This window comes from Perca fluviatilis, chromosome 8 (genome assembly GCF_010015445.1).
Source record: "Perca fluviatilis chromosome 8, GENO_Pfluv_1.0, whole genome shotgun sequence".
Lineage (NCBI taxonomy): Eukaryota > Metazoa > Chordata > Actinopteri > Perciformes > Percidae > Perca > Perca fluviatilis.
The window spans coordinates 19,487,241-19,508,085 of record NC_053119.1 but is presented as its reverse complement, the minus strand read 5'-3'; the positions used below and the strand labels follow the sequence as shown (position 1 = coordinate 19,508,085).

General features: G+C 38.6%; 1 protein-coding gene across 20 annotated transcripts in view; it reads right to left on the bottom strand.

The window, feature by feature from the left end:
- tjp1b (tight junction protein 1b) overlaps positions 1-20,845 on the bottom strand; it is a 73,829-nt gene that overhangs the window by 26,183 nt on the left and 26,801 nt on the right. The window contains exon 1 of one of the 20 annotated variants that reach the window (XM_039809008.1): positions 14,077-14,325. The exons of 18 other annotated variants lie outside the window; for them this stretch is intronic. The gene's annotated coding sequence lies outside the window, so the exon portion shown is untranslated. Of the gene's footprint in view, positions 1-6,453; positions 6,605-14,076; positions 14,326-20,845 lie in introns of those variants that run through there. One more of the 20 variants, XM_039809010.1, reaches the window with a different exon arrangement.

The following is a 20,845-nucleotide window of genomic DNA, read 5'->3' as shown; positions in this document are numbered from 1 at the left end:
ATTACAACCCACATCACAGCACCTTATACAATAATCCCCATTCGTCATGTAAATTGATCCGAGGAGTGTGACCTTAATAGGTGAGACGATTACACATTTTCCCTTCTGCTTTGCTGGTAATTTCTTTGACACCTCAAACACTTACAGTATGGCCACCTAGGCAGGGGACTCATTGGGAAGAGCGATCTCATGTTGCGGCATATACAACAAAGTGTGATGACAGATGAGCGAAGGGAGATGAATCTTACATTAAAAGCAGCATCGGTTTCAGTGCTTGGACCCTCAGCTGACATCGTTGCCACCTTGTTGGCAGCTTCAAACCCAAAACATCTAGCAAGTGTCAGTCCAGCAGCTTCATGTTGAAGATTCCTCTGCACCACATCATCATGACAACCTGCCTAATAGTATGGCTATACATTTACCCAAAAGTGATAATGAGCAACAGGCAGAATATTTAAAAATTTGAATTTGAAGAAAAAAAAAAAAGAATCTTTCAGATAGACAATGTCTTCTTTGTTTTTATATGATACAAAAGTGTAAGGAGCTAATTTAGTCAACTGTCTCTGCTGCCATCCTGTTTATTTGTTTTACAACCTAGGCTTCCTTCAACACATCGTCCTCATGTCTGTCTTGACTTGTCGGCCAAGTGCCAAATGTTAGCTAGTGTCTGGGAATACAGGCAGCTGAATAAATCGCCACAAGTGGCCCCAGACGTTCTCAGCAACAGTCACAAACTCCTCAAACAGCTTATGGTGGGACTCACACAAGGAGGGGGAACAAAGGTTTCAACAGGGGAACTCCCTTGGCATTTTACATTGAATACACTGCACTAGAAAGAGGAAAAAAAGACATCTGAATATTAACAAGACTGCTGAAAACAGAGGCATGAATTCTCACTGGAAAGTTTGCTCTTTGGGGAGGAGGATTTATGCCTCGTGTCTTCTTGATCAGCACTGTGAAAACGCTGATGCAAAGAACTCGAACACTTTGTTTAAATTTATAGATGGTTGCCACTAAACTGCAAGGTTATGGGAGGTACTTGTTTCCAGTTGACATTCTTACTTTAAGAAATTCTTTATAGGCATTTATGCAGCATAACAAACATGCACACACACAAACGTATAATGTTTAGGCTCTGTGTTGCAGCGGGGTTGTGAGAAATGTGACACAATGTGTGTGTTTTGTTGTCTGGAAAATATGATTAGAGAATGCTTACTGTGTCTGATCCTATACAAATAAATCACCATGAACTTAATGAAATGTATAATCCCAAATGGAGCAAAACAGAAAGAATCTAAAATGGAGTAAAAACTGAACGTAATTTGGGAGGAAAAAACAAAACAAATTTAGCAGGGTCCACCATCCTTCTCTCAAGCCCCCTCTTACACACACACACACACACACACACACACACACACACACACACACACACACACACACACACACACACACACACACACACACACACACACACACACACACACACACACACACACACACACACACACACACACACACACACACACACACACACACACACTTCACTTTGAAGGGATGTAATTTTGCTTTCTCTGCCTATAGAGTGTGTTGCTCTGGTAACAGGGGGAACAGTGTGGTGTTGTTCAAGTGGCCTGACATTTTCAGGCCGTGTCTGAAGGTTCCTCTCAACCGTGGGAGGTTTAAAAAAAAAGACACAGCTGAATTAATTTAGAAACAAAAGCTTTTTTTGCATTTTAGATGAGCACTCTATTTGTTACATGTACATCTAAACACAGTCTGCACTATTGGCCTTTGTCAAAACCAAAGACCTCAAAAGTGCTGTTCTTTGTAGGAATTAAGAATGATAAAAAGATGACTTTGCAGAAAAAAAAAAATAATACTATTGTATGCTCATGGCATTTTGTCTCACTACCAAACCAACATGTTAGTGCCCTATTCAGAGCCAAAGACTACTCTCAAAAGTCAAGTAAACATAAAAGAAAGACAAGGGAAAAGTCTGACTCCTGTGTACAGTTTGTACTAAAGTCGGGTCAGCATCCATGGACTGATGAGTTTTTGTGGCACTGCTGTGTACAACCTTAATGGCCACAAACAACTGGTGCCAACAGAAGCTTCATGAAACAAGCCAGAGCCAGGGCTGGCAGCCGCTCCACAGCAGAGACACACTATGTCGGTTGGGTCAAGCTTGGGGGATTACAACCAGGCAACTTGGGACCCAGCACTACAACACAGATGGACTACAACACAGATGGACTACAACACAGATGGATCACACAGCTGAGTGGAGAAAGGACAGGAAAGCTGTGGTCAAAGTGTACTGTGTGAAGTAAATACACAAATGGTAAATGACCAAATTCTTTAATAAGCCCACTGTGCTTTTATTCCTCAGCAAAAAAAAACATCTGTCAAATAAATGCTCTAACATTAGCCTTTTTAGCATGTTAATCAATTTGCAACTAATGATTATTTTCCTAAATTGTAAAGAATAAATGATTAGTGAATTGATCAATAGGTCAATCAACAAAAATAATAATTTTCTGTAAATTATGTTTTAAGCAAAAATGGCAAAAACTCACTGGTTCAAGTATAAATATTATCCGTTTACTTTGTTTTCCTATGACAGTAAAGTGAATATCTTTTCAGTTTTGCACTGTTGGTTAGAAAAAACACTGCATTTTAAGTAGGGCTGCAACTTACATTTACTTTTATTATCGATTAAGCTGCAGACCTATTTTTTTTTTTAGATTAATCATTTGGTCTATAAAATATCAGAACATAGTAAAAAATGCAAATCACATTCGTGAGTCCAAAACCCCAATATATTCAGTTTACAATTATATAAAACAAGAAAAAATATCAAATATTTATCATTGCAACCTGATAATTTTTTTGGATTTTTGCTTAAAGAAATTTGATGCAATATGTAATATATTTACTGTATTAAATCCAAACATGACCCCAATGCGTCATCAGATATTAAGGAAAAATGCTAAGTTGAAATACTCTTCTTTTCTGACAACAATGCTAATGCCAGTATTTTTTCATTTTGAAATTTATGTTCCGTGACGGAATGTCTGTTTGTGTTTTGGCCTGTGTGTTGTTATCAACTGCCCAGCTTGACAGCCAGGCCGGGTTGCAAGATATACCTGTAAAAACGTAAACCCAGTGCGCTACAGCTGTAGTACAGCCATGGAAGCAGCAAACAAATTAACAGGATCAATGGATTCTACCAGACCTAAAAAAAAACCTTGCCATGTTTCTAACAGTTGCCTGACCAGAGACATAACAAACCCTGGGTAAATATTGGAGATGTATTTGAAAGAAGGAGACAGTTTAGAGCCCAAAAGGATGCAGAGTTGGCTATTTTCCTCCTGAACAGGTAAGCATTAGCTTCAGGCTAATTTATCACGGCTACTAGGGACAGGCATTTTACGTCATTTCAACATTTGTGTACTCACACTGAATTATATAGTACTCAAGTTGGTTACTCGCAAAAACAATTGAGACACAGCCAGTAAAGTGATCCCGACTTGTCCTGGATAACCTCCTCATGCTAACACCCCATAACTGCTACCGTTAGCTAACGTCACCGGAGGACCAGGCAAGCGGGCCACAACGGTTTACAATGTGTAGCCTGTTCAGCGGCCGTAGCATACAACAGTGTTATTTTAAGACAAGAAAGGGGGGCTGTAAATAGGGAAGAGAGGGCCGTGAGTTTGCGGTGTGTTTAGTGATTGTTGCAGTAATTCTAAGCCAATAAAGGGTGTATTTCAGTCGGGTGGAAAAGGATGGCAAGGTAGTGGTATTTTTAGCGGTTTCTACCGTAATTCTAAGCCGAGGAAGTGTGTCTGTCTGTCGGGTGGAGAGGACGGCGAGGTTGTGGGGGTTTTAGTGGTTCCTACCGTAATTCTAAACTGAAAAAAGTGCAAAGAGCACGGGCTTTTATATGTCAATATAGCCAGAGTCTAACGTTAGCTACTCCGCTGTGCTGTGGAGTAATGTCTGGCTATACGTGAGACAAGCGTCTAGCAACATTGTTGGCAACCTCCGTGAACTTCCGAGTCTGGGGAAGAGGGGCCAGGGGAGACGACTCTCTCCATATATGTATTTTGAATTTGGACTGCAGTAACTATTTTAAACAATAGCTGTCAGTATTACATATTGCACCTTTAAACGATGCATCAATTATCCAAATTTGTAGATTAACTACAAACTTGACTAATCAAGTAATTGACTAATGGTTGGAGCTCTAATTTTAAGACTCTCCATGAGCTCTGAGAACTTGTATTTGGTATTTTTGGCCATTTGCTTACATTCTATAGACCAAACAATTCATTGTTAATGAATGATAAAATTACCAAATTTGGCTGGTTAAATGGTAAAAGGAGCTGCTCTTTGGGACTGCATTGCAAGTCATTCTTCACATCTTTCTTTCCTTTCCAGATTCTGTACTGTAGCTACCACAAACACAGAAAACAGTCAACCCTAACTGGCTTCCCAACTCTGTATTCAGCAGAAGAACAAAATCATATTTCTTCCAAAGAGGGAACAGAAGCAGTATGGTGGGGTGTTCAAATCTCTGACAATAGATTTTGTGCTGTAGTATGGTTTAGGGGTGAGGCAGAACCTTACTCAATTTTGACCGCTCTGGGAAAAGAGTAGCTAAAAATAGCTCTTATTAATTCTGCCGTTGTAATGCTGCAACAGAGTGATTTAAGGGAAACTTTCAGCATGAACACTGGAGAGCGTTTAATAACCTCTTTTTATATTAAATGCCACGGAGTGACTGGAACAAATGATGCAATACAGCAGAGGAAATACATTTACTTTCTCTCTAGTGACCATTTTTTGGATTTGTTTGTAATGCCTGAGGAAAACAAAGAGAGGTAGTTCATTTTCACAAAGCCTTTACAGTGCCAGTGCAGTGAAAATGTAGCTATTGCAACAAGTACTACAACAGAGGATACTTAATGTTGATGCTGTGCTACTCACATGTTAGAGTGGTACTAAATGAAATTTTTAGTTCTGAATTGTGCTGATTAACTGAAACAAAACCAAATTAGGAAAATTACTTTTAAATAATTTAATAAAACATGATAATGGTAGGATACATTTCTTCCATTAAAGGATACAGATGACCACATCTCATCTTTCGAGGACCCCCCTTAAAGCTTTTTTTTTTTTATTTTTTTTTTTTTAATTTATTTTCTTTCCATTTTTTACTATTTTAAAAAAAAAAAAAAAAAAAAAAAAAAAAACAAATCACCCCCACTTTTTTTTTTTTTTTTTTTTTTGTTTTTTTAAAAAAATTGTTTTGTTTTTTTTTTTTTTCAATAAAAACTTAAATATATAAGTGCACTAACTTTTAGATATTTTTTTTTTTTTTTTTTTTTTTTTTTTTTTTTTTTATTTTTTTTTTTTTTATTTTTTTTTTTTTTTTTTTTTTTTTTTTTTTTTTTTTTTTTTTTTTTTTTTTTTTTTTTTTAATTTTTTTTTTTTTTTTTTTTTTTTTTTTTTTTTTTTTTTTTTTTTTATTTTCTTTTTTTAAGAGTCCATCGTGTTTTTTTAATCCTCCGTGTCCTCCTTGGCTACTAGCAACTGCGTGGGGAGGGGTTTTAGAATTCCTCATGGGGGCGACAGAAACTACGCACTATAGCTTTAAAAATTTGATGATTCATCTCAAGGGGTTTATCCTTCTAATAAAATACTCTTAAAATCTTATTTTATTATTTATATTTCCAAATATGCTTCCACAGTCCAACTACAGATGGGTCACCAAATGATAAGAGCTGCAATAAAGCTAATGAGGCTCAGTCTCTCCAGCAAGGAAAGAAACAACTCTCATTTGCTCCAAAGTTCTGAGTAGTCAGAGCAATACGACCATTAAATCAAACCAGGAATGACACTGACACAAAGACGAGCATGCCAGCAATGAACAAATTGCTAAGTCAAAACGAGGATACTTTCAGGACACTGTGCAAGTTGCAGTGCGGCCAAAGACAGAAAAAAACAGCAGTGAACGCAGCAAACAAGTAAAAGAAAATGATTGATCACTTCAGAAATTGAAAATGATGTGCAGGGGAGTGCTGACAACTGCTAAAACTCCCCTGCCTCAGAGAACATATTCAAATGCTAATGAGGGCCCATGCCTTAGCACCAGTCAGTGGGTCCCCTGAGAGTTAAGTGACACTCTGCACATACAGCATGGTTAGACACTGTACTGTGCATCTCTAATGGAGGGGAAGAGATGCAGCAATGCACGAGTGATAAGGTCAGATGAAACATATCAACTTGGACATAAAACTTAATTACCAACCATTACAAACATGAAAGACACACGCATTATTTAAAGGCTACAGTAAAACAGACCTCCACCTTATTCCCTTCTTTTTTTTCATTTGTTGCTTCAGTATTCAGATAAAACTGGATGCATACAAGCTCAGATGTACTTACATCAGTTCATCCTGGTCACTACAGAGGACACAGAAGAAAACATCTCCAACCTCCAGCTACTCCTCAGTAAATCCAGCAGGAGATTCCAGCAGACGCACATCAGCAGCCTCAGTGCATAACCGCACCAATCAGTGCTAGGAGGGACTTGCCCCCACCTTCCTTTCCTTTCTCTTTTCTTGGCTCTGGAGCAACTGAAATTATGAACACAGGTGAGGAGTTAAGAAACACACCCCGCAGTTACACCCTAATGCTTCCTCTGCCCCGCAAAAGGTCTCGTTCCTTTTCCAACATCTTTCTTCAAAATGTATCCCATCCTCCAATTCTCTCCTTACACGCTCATGGGATCGAAGCAAAGCCCCTCTGGCTTGGCAGCGATCTGTGTGGGATCTGCAGTTCCGCTACAGCATGGGACTCCTCTGTACTAGCGAACATCCATCCGCAGTGTAAACTGCTGTATTGGACTTAACCCCTGAAGTGCTGGTTGAGCCAGAGCAGAATTCATCAATTCTCTTTGCATGTGGAACGTTATTTCACCCCTCCTCCCCAGGTGTGCTGCACTGCATGCATAAATTATGCTCAACATGTCAGTGACATCCCATAGAGGATTCCTGACAATCAAACTGACAGTTAATAATAAAAAAAACATATAAGGACATTATACTTAGTTTTCTTTTTTTTTTTTATCTGAAGAAACCACAAACACCATTTTACCTCCAACACTAACATTTGTTAAAATTAGCAGGCTGCTAATAAAGCAGATTCAACTAACAAAAAAAGGGAACTCTGAGCAGTGGGGGCAGAATGAGGAGAAAGCAAAGAGGCACATGTGTAACATCCCATGTTCAATGAGGAAGTTTGCTTAGGAAATTCTGACATCTGTAGGGCAACATATCTTTAACAGCCAGTTTATTCTAGATTTAATTTTCACTTTGCGGGACAGCTAAAATGTTAGTAGCCTAACAATTACTTATTTTGTTTACCATTATTTCAAAGCAGTTCAATAAATTAAACTATTCCATGAACTCAACAACAGCCTGCACTTAATATCCCTTTCAGGAAATGTTCATTACAAACTACAGCCCAGGTTATAATGGTGTTTGAGAAAACAGCTTACTGCAGTGCAGTTTGCAACAAAACTAAGAACATTGTTCTATCCTGTGGAAAACATTATTTGTATCTAATCAAGCAGCATTGCGAGGGTACGATTAGACAACTTGTCAAAAGTGTTTATATTTATTTTAGTAATTGAATCATTTCACCCCATTACTGTTTTCTATAGAGTGGCATACTGCATGGTTGCACACATGTGAATTCACCCTAAGGCAACTTTAAGCATCTGCAGTATGTGCCAACCACATACATGCTGAGGCATTCCTTGTCTAAAGACTGCATTTTCCGTCACCACCAACAGGAAATACATGGTAGACAGAGTTGTCATTAAAGGCTGGGGCTATCCTTCTCTTTACAATGAAACTTTTGTTCCAGCTCATATCGAGAAGACAGGTGACACAACGGCAGAAACTACTGTACTTCTATATTAGACAGATGTAGCACACTTCACTGTGCACTTCATCCTAATGCGTGACATGATCAGTAAGCAGCTCAAGATGCTTTAGTTTAACATAAAACATCTACTCACCCTCATGAACTTAAACATCCCTTACTGCCTGTAACAGACTGATTGTTCCTCATCAAATTCCTGACATCTGCGAGATGGTTATTACCGATATTGCTTCATGTAAGGGCATCATTTGCATACACTGTCCATGTCCTGTTCTCTGTGAGCAGGAGGTAACCCAGCAGTAACCAATGACATGTGCATCCAGATAAAGTAAATCGGTGACTCAGCTAAGAAAGGATTTACATTGGCTGTTACAGATTTGATTGTGAAAGACAAAATGCATCACACTAATATCCAACAAATACACAAAATGCAATGACGTAAGGAAGATAAAAAGAAAAACATCACAAAAACGTGATACACGTTTATACACGTGATACAGGGAAATTACAATTTGGCAAAGAGGAGCATGATCCAAGGGAACAGACTTCAACACACTCAAAAACACATTTTTACAAATATTTAGCCCAGATTCATCATCAAGGTAAAACATGGATCTAACACCAAACCAAGGCCATGTGGGTCATGACATCCCACTTATTAGTCAGGATAATGAACGAGTTGGACATGCCTGACAGACACCCAGGTTAAATTTACATCCCTCAGAGCAGAGCCTGGGAGTGGTGACAGATTCCACACATAGTTTTCTTTCCCCCCCTTCTTCTCCTCACAAAAAAATTATTTTATAAAATTAGGCTTCTCCCCCCCTTTTTCCCCCCCCCGGCCCCCCAAAAAATTTTTTTTATATAAAAAAATGTGCATGTAGGGATCCCAAACTGCTAATTGCCTCAAGTCAGCAGTTGAGCTACTTCTAGATCTTCTTTAATACTACATTAATGAGGACAAAATGCAAAGGTGTGATTACACTCTGCAAAATAAATAGTCTTTCCTCCTTAGCTCAAGCTATATTTCTTTTCCCAGCACATTTCTTACTTAATTATTTCAATAATCAAGAATATCCCAAGAATTGTGGTTCAGACAACTGGACTTAACCATTCAAGCTTTAAAGCTCTGTGACTACAGATAGTTTACAAATGTGTTTTTTTAATTTCTATAACACAATGCACATTTTGATGGGACATTATATCTATACTTCCGACTTCAATCTGTATTTTTATGTTGATGTTTCTTTATTCTAAAAAATGTTTTTTATAAAAAAAAAAAAGACATTTTTCTATCCCACACATAGTGGTTATGTCTAAGGAAGTAGTGGAGTACTAGTACTAGTGGAGTACAAAGATTTTTGTGCGGGATGAGTCTCATAGGCAGTCCATGTGACAAATGAACATACAACATTGAATATGGAATGTGACTTTAACACATGGATACCCAATGAAAACTGTCAAAGCTGCTTTGCACTGAGACAATGCCACAGTACTTTTATCCACCAATGATTGGGTTTCAGTTTCCAAAATGGAGGAAGCCAGCAGGAAAACCTTATTTTATGTGCTTAACATTGAGGATGACAGTCAACACTGTAATTAACAAGTGTTCAGATTAAATCTGTGTTTAGACAGTATGACAGTGTGTTGTGATGGAGAAGGTGTTGGTTGAATGAGACCAAGCTTACAACCTCCTATTTAATAAAGAATTCCTAGGTGTAGTTGCTTAAATGAGTTTGCAATCACCACAGAGTGGTAAGAACTGGAGAAGATGTCCTCAAATGGTGTTTTATTAACTACTACACACATAATGCAAGCCACTCTGTATTAAACAGAGTTCAGATCAGTGAAGGTTTCTGGTGTGGTTTCTGCAACATAATAAAAAGGTAGGAATAACATGCTTTAATTATCATAGTAATTATGTAATGTACATACATGTGAATTTAACGGATGTATAATGTGTACAACAGTAACATATTAAGCAAACAGAGAACTTACTCAATTATGAAAGCAAGTTACTGCACCAAGGCCCTTTAGCTGTAACCGAGTTAAGTCACACATACATTAAATGAAATAAATGAGGATTGTACATAGAGTGTAGACCTGGTACACGTTCCTCAGACGAGACAAGACACATCCTACTTCATTAAGGGCACATATAGTAGCCTATTGCTGGAAGTCTCTTCTTTTGTCATAATAACACATCTGTACAATCCAAGTCAAGTTGTGTTGAAATCATCAAAACATACTTATACTATAATACTATATACTATAATCCAGCACGAGTGGTCAGGCTGAGTTCCATTATTACATGTGGTTTTAATGGTCTCCACCAACTCCTGATATCTGGCTCCTTAGCTGCTAGTGTTGAGCAGGTAGTGTACAGTGGGTCTTTAGAGCCTGTACACTGCCTGTTGTGGCTGAAAGCAAAACATTTTATTATAAAAAATATTGATTATAGCTGCTTTAGTAAAGACATTCCTGTTTTTTTTTTCTTAAGTATGCAAATTATGCAATACAATTTTTAACAAAAAATGCATAATTTAAGAATCTGATTTGAGTTTTAGATTTCTACATAGCAATGAAAAAAAGGAAAATAAATTACATTCAAACTTTAGATATTCGCTCTCAGGGATAGTGGCTCAGTGTTAGCAGTCTATTTCCAGGCTCCACAGCTGGAGTCAGTGATCATAACCAGAGCCTGAGTGTGTCCTAAAGACATGGAGCAGGAAATCAGCCCCTGAACTCAATCAGCCCTGTGGAAGTTATCAGCGCCCCACACAGAGCACATAAGAGGGCAGGAATGTGCTGATAAGCTGAGCCGCTGACCTGCACCCCGCCTCCTCTCCGTCACAGTGATTGAAATGAGGATGACGGAGCCAATGAAAAACACTAATGATAAGGGATGTTTCTGCACTATAAGAAAAAGGAGGTTCACGTTGGAATGGGATTGATGAGAGATTTTGCAAGCCTCTTCATCCTGATAATTCCACACCCCTTTCAAATAGGGATTTACGATTGGACTTATACAAGCAAGCTTCTGTATAACTGGAGCTATAAACATAACAAAAAAGGGGCCATTTGTTGAAACAGACTTTCTGTTCGATGGGGACATGGACTTTAAAGTCATATTTTAAGAGGCGTTTGCTAGGAAGTCTTAGCTTCGCCATTTAACAGAGAAATTACCTTTCAATGTTCACAGCACCCATCAATCAACTCACACCATCTCCAAAAAAGTAGCCTAAAAATGAGGTAGTATAAAATCTGTAAGAAGCCAAAGAAGATAGATACCAACTAAAGTCTGACCTTTAAAATGTCTTTGAGGAGGCCTATCAGTACGTGTAGTACAATATACTAGGAATTCAATTTTGTCCATTGATACAGTTGGTTGTGAAGGTTGACAAAAACAGACAACATAAAAAACATTATTACAGTAAAAGATCTTTACTAGCTGAATGTGTCCCTTTTACGTTAGCATTTTTTTTTAACTCTCTATTGGCACCAGTTACATTATAATTACATTCATCTTGTGCCAATAGAGCATGCAGAGTAACATTTGAGTGGACATAAAGAGGTGGATGGGATTAAACTGGGCTGCAGTTTATATTGAAAAAAGGATGAGATCTATTATCTCAACCACAGGGTGGAACAAGGAGTGTCAAAAGTCCATCTCAGTCTGAAGTCACACCTCTCAGTGGATGAAAATATCACAATGATACTAATTATAAAAAAGAATCCATGGTGTAAGCAGAGATATAGTACTTCAGGATAGCACAGGCTAACTCATTAGGCTAAATCTTTTTTTTTTTTCTAGTGGCACCTCTAGGCTATCACTAACACTGAAACATGGCTCTCTCCAAAAGTCTCCCACCATTTTTTTGGCATTGTTTTTCAGCACCCTTTCTCTTCACAGTTAGACCTTTACTCTCTTCAAATAAGCACCTGAGGACATCCACTTTGTTCTCTTTTATATTATTTTAAAAAAAGCCACTTGGTTTGGCATTAACCAAGCATTATGCCAATGCATACCTACGGTTTAAAAATATAGAAAGTGTCCACACGATATTAATACAGTAATGCAGTCTCATTGGTCATCTGTTGTCATGTAGGTACCGTATGTTATAATCAGCAACGGATAAGCCCCTTATTCCACAGTTTCTACAGATACACAGTACTACAAAACTGCAGTCAAATTTAACTTAAGTAGGCACAATATAGGATACATTTGTCCTTCCAAAACCATGATGACTCAGGTGATTGCTGTTCCCATGACAGCTTAGGTCAACATGATTTACAGGCCAACATGTATGGCTGCCCTTGAGCAGCTAGATATTCTCTTCGTCTCAAGCGACATGCTTGCCAGAAACATCCCCTGCACAACAATGCCATCTGAATTATAAAAAAAACAAAACAAAAAAACGGTTTAATCATGCAATAAAACATCTAATGGCTGCCACAAATATCATCTGAATTGTGCCTCCCCCACTTCATTTGACAAATCTGTTGTCCTGCCCAGCTCCCATTTTATATACCCATGACTATCACGAGGCCAGAGATGACATGTTTAAGTCATAGACCCAAGCTCCAGGGATGTGTAGTAATAATTCATACTTCCACTGAAAGATATACCAATTATATGTTGTATTGTACATATGTTATAGTTAGAGAAGAGATGTAATGTATGCTCTATAAATAGTCTGTTGGGAGCGTCCTTTAAATTCAAAGTCTGTTATCCATTATAGAAACTTGACAAATCAGAGACAATACAATTCTATGACAGGACCAGCCGGTCTACCTTTTACAAAGTAAGTGAACACAACTTGATTGTGGAGGTGGGCGATAATGACAACATTAAGAGCATATTTAATACTTAATAATTTGGACACTGTTAATGATGCTTGCATACATTATGTAATCTAAGCCAAGATTGTGAGACATGTTTGAGATATGTTGGCCAACCAGGCAGAGGCCATCATTGTTTACTTCCCACAGCAGTAATTAGTTCACCAATTACTTATCCCTTAAGGTGTTTTATTAGGATAAGGTAAAGAAATTCAAACCGAATCATGATATATTGTGATAAAAATAATCCCACATAACATCTAATTTTATATCTGATATGATATTTGTTGTATCTCCCCATTCAACATGTTTTAATGTTGCACACCAGATAAATGTAAATGGGCAGTGTACAATGTTATATGTCCATATATCAGCTGGAGATATGGCAGACGATAACAATACAAAACGATAATGTCCAGCGTTAACAATGTTCAACAGGTGATGATTGTTGCGTTTAGTTCATGTTAGCAGCAGTAACTTAAGCTACATCCCTTGATATGGAAAGGTAAATAGAGAGTTGGTTACACGGGCTAAGCTAAGAAAAACACTGACTGTAGCCCACAGGAAAGCCCACAAATACAGCTGACATGACATTATTATGACAGCTAGTACAGACACCAGAACAGGCAGCTAACAAGCTAACGTTAGCCAACTGCTACCTAGCTTTACCAAAGCCCCACTTTGGTTTTACAGACAGACCATCAAAACAAGGTAAGCCACCGCTTGACCTTCCCTTTGTTTAAAAAAACCGATGTCATATTTCTAGCAGCTGGCCTCACGATACCACTCCCTCCTTGCCTCTTGCAGTCTGACACTTTATTAATCTTCTGACACGTTTATACCCTCTTGGTCAAATCAACCCCTAGCTGGCCGACATTTTGTACCAGGAGCTAGGCTAGCTCATCCCAGCTAACGTTACCTGGACGCTCTGCACACTTGACGTGCGAACAATCCGTCCGCCCGATGACAGCTCGACCGCAAGGCATTTTGTGACTTGACATTATCGCTTATGCAAGCTCAACAAAAATAGGGCAATGAGCATCGTTATTCATGCTTTTAACTAGAAGATAACGTTAGCATGTTGGGCAACTAGCTAAGCACTTAGCATACCGCGTAGATGCAGTTTGCTAGCAGTGAGGTAGTTCAGTTACCTCGGCTTGCACCGTTATCGCTCGCTCGTACCCGCAGAGGGACACACATCCAGTCAGCTCCTGCGGCTACAGCGAAATACACTCTCCCAAATAACGTACTCACGGATAGATCAAGAAACCCATTCACCTTTCGTAAAAGCAATGATCCTCGCAGCGTGCTTGTGAAAATTTTACAGAAAATGAATGGAAAGGTCTTCCTGGTGTGGCTCCAGAGCAGCAGCCGCCGCACTGCAATGGCAGGCAGTGGATGAAGCCTTCCTTCTCCCACCCTCTGCTCTCACACTTCGGCTGCCGTCACCGCCGCGGTGACAGTGACAGGTTCGCCTGGAAGAAACCATTCCGATTTGTCCGCGAGGGGGGAGGGGTAAGGATGCAGAGAGGCTGTCCTCCGCAGCCGCAGCAGCAGCAGCTTTCCAGCAGCATCAAGCGCCATTCCAGCGTGAGAACAAGCGGCCGTCGATGAGGGAGAAAATACACCGAAGAAGCTTTATCAGTTTTTCGAGAACACAGCAGTGCCTAGTATGTAGGATGGATGCGGCTGTTATCATCTTGTCATCTATTTAAAATCCAAGTAAATCACCCTGACTAAAAAATACTAATTCAAAAACTGTCCAGAGGTCTAGCCTACTGCATTGCTATCAGAAAAAAGTCCCATAAATATAATCCTCAATGACACTTTTCAATATTAGGGCATATTAACAAATAGGGGTGGGAATCACCAGAGGCCTCACGATACGATATCATCACGATACAATATTATTGCGATTTTAAAGATATTACAATATTCTGCGATATATTGCAATTTATTACCTTTTTTCCAACTTCAAATTTTTCCCAATTTCAAATTATGTCCCCAAAAGAAAACTTTGTCAACATCTGTTTTGTCTAAAAAGATACATTTCTCTGTTTGTTCATCTCACTTTAATTTTATTGCTGCAAAATGGAATTGTCAAGCAGACAAACTGACCAACACATGTATAATAAAAGATCAATACTTAGCGTCTGTGTATCGATACAGTATTGCCACGGAAAATATTGCGATACTATGCTGTATCGATTTTCCCCCCCACCCCTATTAACAAACAACCCTATTATTTATAGGGTATATTATTATTTTTTACAAAATAATTCGACCAACCTATTTTTAATGTATGAACTGATGTCAGGAATCATATACGTTTGACATTAACAATAAGCCTATTGCCTATTGCAAATAAGAAATGGATGTGCTTGGTGTATTTTGCTGAAAGGGGGTCTTTTCGATTGGCCCATTTTTAGCCTCTACAAAAACACCTATAGGCCATTGCTTTTGTCTTGGTGTTGATTAGTTAATCAGAAAATAAATTGGAAGAATTGACAGCTAGGCTAGTATCTCAAAAATGGATTTTGATTTTATTTACTGGTAGGTCTAACAATTTTCATAAAGATAGCCTATATATGTCCATAAGAACTTCAGAATGTGTTCAGCAGAATAAAACTATTTGAGAACCTGGTACTGCAGCAAGGCAGCTTAGTCATTATCTCTGTTTTAACTTTGTATGAGCTAGTACAATAACTTCCTTTTCCAATATTATTGAATAATAATAATAATAATATTATACTATACAGTTCAAAAATAGATTGAAGAAAACAATACTTGACCATTACAGAAAGGTGACCTGAATATATTAATGGGTATGTACACACAGTGTATAGTTGTATTATTGTAAGTTATTGTGACTTACAATTTTTGTATGCTGTATATGCATAGCTGTTTGTTTTTTTCTGCAAAAATGTGATATTGTAAAAGTAGGGTGCTGGATTTTATAAGCATTATGCTTCTGCCTGCTCCTTCTCGAACTCATCCTCGGAATCGGATTCATTTGTATATGATTGTGTTTTATCTATGTGTTTATTTGATTTTTCCTTTTTTCTCTTTTAAAGTATGTTGATTGTTTGAGATAAATAAATAAAAAACAGGTAATATGATTTTGCTATTGCATCAGCAGTGCAGTATTTACAGGTAGACTGCAGAAGGCCTAAGAGACCTTTGTGCACGCAATGCATAAGGTTTGCCTTTGCTGCATGTGACGTATGGGTTATATTTGATCTTTAAGCAGCTTTTAACAAGCATTCGGATCAAACACAGAGCTAATTAATCATTGTGAGGATGAGAGAGCTATTGAGAGCTATGTTTGTCGTGAAGAGTGAAGCTACATTGTCCTCATGCACCTTAAGAGAGGGGTGTTTACAATTGTTCTTTATATTATAGTTTTAGCTTTGTTTGCACAATACATTTCAACCAGGTGCTGAGCAGTACTGCAGTACTATTAACCAAGACTTTCCAAGATACTTTTAAATCTTTTTGACAAAGTATACAATAGGGTTTTTTATACCTGGTATGTAAACATTCAACAGCAAGATACAGTATATCATGTTAATGTTAATACCTGTACACCCTGAACTTCACATACAGATGCATATTATCTATATGCCAACAGAAAATTATGTGAGAAACTTAAAAACTTTCTCATGCTATGCACTTCATAATATGACAAATGAAATTTAAAAAAACAAGGTTTAATTGATTAGGCATCCTTTGAAACAAAGGACAAGATGGTTTATTCTTCATGTTTCTCTCTCTCTCTCTCTCTCTCTCTCTCTCTCTCTCTCTCTCTCTCTCTCTCTCTCTCTTTGTGTGTGTGTGTGTGTGTGTGTGTGTGTGTGTGTGTGTGTGCGCGTGTTCATCTCCATAATCAGGAAAAACAGCTATTAATATATAAAATGATAGCTTTCTGCAAAATATGCTGCTGAGGATGAAGATTAGAGGCCCTTAATGTGGAAGATATTTCACTTTGATGTTATATTTTTTTGAATGCGAAGGACAGTATAAAAAATCTATTTGGATATCACTTTTAACTACCGCGAACTCTTTATAAGGAAAGCTGAGGTAGGCTACTTAAGTAGTAATGACATGCTGCATAAAGCCATTTAAAATGCAGAGGATAGAACTAAAATCCACCCTACAGTCACGATGCTCAATACTCCTTCCCATGGGGTATACAGATTTAATCAATATACAGTAGAATGTAAATTGTGCACTGCACCAAACTCCACTCTTAAGACTCCATCGCATGCACTTTAGTTGTTTTTGCTGGCTTTTCCAGAAGTACCTAATTCTCTGCAGCACCTTCTGTTGTGCATTTTATCACTTTGAGATTGTGTGACTGTTCTTGTCACCTCAACCTCTGGCACTAATGAGCGCAGGAGAAGATAGGGGCTGAATGTAATGCTGGAGGAGCACAGAGGTCCTGCAATGTTGCTGACGTAGGGAGACTTGCCGCAGATTCCATTGGAGGATCCGAAGAAGAGGGAGGGAGGCGGGGGCATCTTGAATGGAAGAATGCGAGTTTGACAAGGTCATAAGAATTAGATAAGCAGTCATATACATTCTGTGGAAAAACAAAATATGATTAATAGCAGTCGTAAATATAGGAACAAGGAAACTGCACAACACAGTAAATGTATCTGTGACCTGCACCTCTACAATGTCCATTGATAGCGATAACATGCAAACCTTTGGCAGTATGTCAGGATAGTATATGTCACTGAGCATGAACGACGGTTAGATGATGGCATCTTTAGTTATCAGCATGCATTACAGTATTAAAACTAGTGAAAGTATTAAAGCAGAAAAACTGAATCAAGCTACCAAACCATTCTGGAAATGCATGAATGTGGCTCTGATGTGAGCTTATGCTACTTAATGTATCTCTCTTGAAGCCCTTGAAATACCCTCTGTTAATGCTACGACAGTGTTTGCATCACTGGCTCCAACAGCACAGAGGGAGTTTCAAATGCCATGCAACACAAGGATGTAGTCCATCTCCCCCATCAGCACATTTACACACACAGACAGGATCCGAACCAGAGTATAACTGCAGGAACAAATCACACGAGTGGAAAAGCAAATTACAAATTCACAGCAGGTTGGCTTTTTGAGTGCTCTGCCTCTGACGGTGAGTGAGTCACCTCTCAGCTGCACAGGTCAGGAAAACAGCCTACCAAGCAAATGTTGGCGTGGCTATCTATGAGCTTTAATGACTGCAGCTATCATATGACATGACGTTAAACATAGCACTGCAGCAGAGGAAAATAAATGCATTTTGTCCAATAGCAGTGTGATAGAATAGATAATATGTGACACTGTCGTGTTGTCAAAGCTGCAAGAAGATACTCAAAACGTGCTTCTTATCTTGTTATCCAGTCTTTGGTTTTACAAATTGGAGTACATCAATATGATCTCATAATGGAGTGAGCTGGCTACTGTACAGAGGCTTGTATTTCTGAATTGTCCTCTGTCAGTATCATTGACCTCTAGCATGAGAAAGCAGCACACTGACTTGACAGCCAACCCATTTGTTCAGGACAGAAATTCCTTACACAAGGTGTCATAATGCCTCACAATTACATGGTGTAGCACATTTAGAGCTGAGGAAAGAGACAATGGTCCATGATCTGGTGAGCACGAGATGTCTCGTAAAGTCAGCAGTTGAAAAAAAACACTTATCAAAAGGTGCTTCATAGAGGAATTAAGTGTGACCTCGGTGAAGCAGAGTTGAGGATGTATAGCAGTAAAATGCAGCTGAACCATGCATAACACAGAGTTTGGCTGCAGCCTCCTGATGTCTGTCCAGCATATTAGCTGATTTTACAGTATGTGACTGTAACACTTGTCCTACAAAAGAAGAACAAATATCTCATCTTTCATCTTCAGTATAACATTGACATTCTGCATTAGAATATAGAGATAATAATGCAGCTGACTTTGCTCTTTGGGCTTTTGTGTACTCAGCTTTTATGCAACGGCCACCTAAAGCAATTAAACAACAGATTTTGTAGAGGACTAATTTTGTTCATTGTGATTTGCTTCCTTGTTCAAATGAAATTAGTAGTTTATATATTCGTTTTAATTAGATTGCCAACTGCCAGGAGATGCGTGTTTGATAAGTTTTCGTGTTGCACTGGCTGCAGTGGAAATGCTGCAATGAATTAAATAAATCAATATAAATCATCAAATTAAAAAAATATCAGTCTACTGAAAGGTGTTTACAACATCCAAATGATTCCCACTTTAAAAAACAGATATTTCATGGAATGGTAAGAAAAGTGACATACAGGAATGGTGTCGAGCTAGAGGCAATAACAAAAGGAGACAAATGCGATATGACACGAGAGGATGTGATTGACAAAGCACAAATCTGGATTTACTGATGCATACAATTGATAAAATAAAATCAGAACCCATGTACAGGGAGGAAATACATATTTTACAAGATTCCAAAATTGAACCTATAATCTCCATCTCATATTTTCCCACAAACAGCTGAGAGCTCAGACATATCAGGTGACATGAAATGACCTCACATCTCCGGCTCTGCGGATCATGTGACAACAGGCCACCGACATCCAAATCCTCTCTGGATCAAACTACAGCATCATGTACAGTTGCAAAGAAGCAATCGCCTAAGTATGTTTATCCAGGAGGGGAGCACTAATGCTAATAAAGATGAACAATTCCAATCAGTTAATGTGGATACGTGTATGAGAGACAGGTCTTTAACAGCAAAATGGTAAGTTAGGAATTATTTTGCTTTTGAAGACTAGATCATAGATTGCAGTGCTAAACATGAAGCTGAATTCCTTGAGGGGAATACAACCTTTTAAAGCAGCAGGATCCTGATCAATCCGATTGTGATTTCACAGACAGCTGGAAACTGTGACGGCAGATTAATTATCTATGTTAATTAACCGACAAATACTCTGCAGCTCTTCTCACATAAGCCCTGGGAGACTCATTTGTCTAAAACCTAAAATGTTGTTCAAAAACGCAAGCTGTTCAAAAACTATAAAATGATTTTACAATCAGAGTGGAATCGCCTCACCCACAGTGTGACCCCTGATGTGACCTACCAGTTAAATTATTAATGAAGTGGCGGTATTTTTTATTTTCCATCAACCAGAATTTTAAATTAGTTGGGATTCATACAGTAAGAAGTTGTCTATTCATGGTTTTTCCCAAGAGAGCACCGTCACTCAGAATGAGAGTAAAGCAATTAGAGGCCTTGGTGGTGTGGGATCAGGTACTCCCTTTGGACCAGACTGAAGGGGCATTGTGGAGGGCAGGTGACGGGGGTAACAGAGACAGGGAAGAAAAAGGGAGAAAAATCACCTAGGGGTAATTTACCGCACTGCGGAAAGAAGCCAGACAATGCTATAAATCACAACCGCTCCTCAATTCAACTGGAAATTAATCTGATCACAACTACAGATTCATAAATAAGAAACCACAATTACTTTTTCTTTTAACAGAGGGAAAGGTGCAAGGTTGCCCTCTGTCCAATACATCACGTGAGTGGGAGGTTAAACTGTATGATTTCCTGCTTGACTTCACCAACCACATGAGCATCAAGAGTCCTCATTACTAATATCTCTTCATATTCTAGTGGCTGCACTGCCCATATTTATCTTAGCAACTACAACATTTCTATCACCACATGTGAAAGCTAAACATTCATCCAAACCCAACATCCCAACTGTACATACAACCCCTACTCTCTACATGCAACATGGATGTTTGACTGTGTTCCTGAACATATAGGTAGTAAAACTCTGCCCTCTGCAGGACTTCGGCTGAACACTATTTATCTGTGTCGAGCATGATTGTCTCAGCCTTGCAAGAGGAAATCTATATGAAGAATTTTTCACGGTGCAGTGAAAAGTGGATCTGCGTGATTTCAACCCCTGCTGGCTGATGATGCAGGTGTGAACTGATTGAGGGAGACACAAGAAGGAGCTGGGGTTGTTCAGCCACGGGTCCGCCGTGATGGGATGCTCCTGAGTCTAAACAGCATATG